At 51.2% G+C, this 1,925-nt stretch overlaps 1 protein-coding gene across 2 annotated transcripts in view; it reads right to left on the bottom strand.

Annotated features, from left to right (window-relative positions):
* ZNF32 (zinc finger protein 32) overlaps positions 1 to 1,117 on the bottom strand; it is a 6,818-nt gene extending 5,701 nt beyond the window's left edge. Inside the window, exon 1 of one of the 2 annotated variants that reach the window (XM_008588534.1) lies at positions 481 to 1,117. The gene's annotated coding sequence lies outside the window, so the exon portion shown is untranslated. Of the gene's footprint in view, positions 1 to 33; positions 107 to 480 lie in introns of those variants that run through there. The other variant, XM_008588533.1, reaches the window with a different exon arrangement.
* Between the last annotated feature and the right edge of the window lie 808 nt (positions 1,118 to 1,925).

Genomic DNA, 1,925 nt, shown 5'->3' with positions numbered 1-1,925 from the left:
CGGGCGCACTGGCCGGCCGGCGAACTCACTCACCGCAGCGGCGCGCGCCCGCAGACAAACAAAGGCCGGCGCCCAGCCCGCAGCGGCGCCCGCGCCGCAGGGCCGGACTACAACTCCCAGGAGCCCCCGCGCGAGCCGGCGCGCCCGGCTTCCCGGAGCACTATGGGAAATGTGGGTCCTGGGGTCCCGGAAGTCCCGCGGTCGCGGCGCCTTTAGGCCGCCTGATCCTGGAGCCTAAAAGCGCCCACTTGTCCCGGCGACAGCCGGAGGGGAGAGGCCCTCAGATGCACAAGATGTGGCACGACAGCGTCGTGTAGCCGTCTGCAGTGTTGGCGAGAGAGCAGCTGGTAAAGCCTTGCGTGCTCGGAGGCTATGTGTTGAGCCACTGCAGGAGAAAAGACTAAGTGTTCCGAAGCAGGGAGCAAATTTCGAACAGAACATTTGGAACACCCTTCGGATTCATTTAATAAGAATCCTCACCAGGAGTGATGGTCGAGAGCTCAGTCCTCGGAGTTGTCTAGAACTTGCTGTAGGCTCCACCACCGACTCGCTGTCGCTGACGCACTGTGGGCGGGCTTCTCATCTGGTGGGAGTCCAGGCATGGGGTCAGGTGACAGACAGCGACAGGAGCCAGGTGAAGGCTTCTCGACAGGGCGAGGGTCCAGGCCAGGCGACTTCTTAGCTTACAACTTCAGAGCAAAGGGAGGTATGTGAATGAAGGCAGAAAAAAATCCTTCTGCATGGGACTCTGCATTAAGGAGAGAAGACAGTATTTCCTAGGGTAATGATTAAATTTTTCTTAACTGAAGATGTTACTGAAGGGTTGGTAATTGTAAGTCCTGAAAATCACTGAGTCCATGGGGCAAGAACCCTCTTTCATGGGGCTTCTTAGAAGCACAAGACAGGCATCTGTCCTTGGCCCTGTTGTGTGATACTGGGAGGGGGGAATGGTTGCTTTTGAACACCCGTGAAATAAAGGCTCTTTAAAATGCCTTATGCCTCCTTCAAATCCTTTTATTGGATCCTGGCCTCATCCCGGAGCTCTGGCCATGCCCCCCAGGATCCCACCTCCAGAGCTGTCTCCCTAGTAGACTTATCTATCCTGTTGAATAAAGGACTTCCTAAGGAATCTTTCCTCTTGCTGTCCTTGTTTTCTATTCAAAAGCCGCACATCTGTTAAACAAAACATTTAACTTCACACAGTATGCAAAAGCGGCATGTAAATAATAAATTGATTGCTAAATGTTAGTTATTACTATTGCCAATAATACATTGTTACTTAATTTCATTCAACGTATATGTGTTGAACCCATTTTAAGTGTCAGGTGTTGTGCTGTGTTGGCGACACAAATGTGAACAGGACACACTCCCTGCTCCTTAGGAAAGGAGCTGGCAGACCAGTCAGGAAGACAAACACACCACCTTCTGTGGGGAAAATAGGATAATTTAGTCAGGCTCCCTCAGCTCAGGTCTGGTTGGGGGTGGAGCAGCACATTCTCATTTCTTTGGAAACAAGTTGTGTGGAGGGGTGGAGTTAGTGCGCATGTGCACCGTGTATCTTTTTAGTTAATAGCTATTGTGTGTTCTTAAGTTAGCAGAGCTGGCTGGCAGAGGGCATGCATCTAAAAATAGAGCATGTTTACTCTGCTGGCAGCTGCTCAGTTTTTCTTTGGACTTTGCCGGTAGCAGTTGAATTTCTGAGTTTTCTCTGTACTGTTTAGCTATTAGACATGTGTGGGCTGAATGAAGATTATTCCTTCTTCAACCAAGACTCCAGGGACGTTTTCAATCAAGACTCCAAGGACCTTTTTGCCGGTTACCTAGCTCATAAACCTGCGTGTGAAGGGTTAGTGAACGGGCTCGAGGGGTCTGTGAGTTCCAGACCCTAGCCCTAGCTCCACACCTTCCTCACCTGGGCCAGCAAC

This window comes from Galeopterus variegatus, unplaced genomic scaffold, assembly GCF_000696425.1.
Source record: "Galeopterus variegatus unplaced genomic scaffold, G_variegatus-3.0.2 Scaffold4885, whole genome shotgun sequence".
NCBI lineage: Eukaryota > Metazoa > Chordata > Mammalia > Dermoptera > Cynocephalidae > Galeopterus > Galeopterus variegatus.
This window is presented reverse-complemented; position numbering and strand designations above follow the sequence as displayed.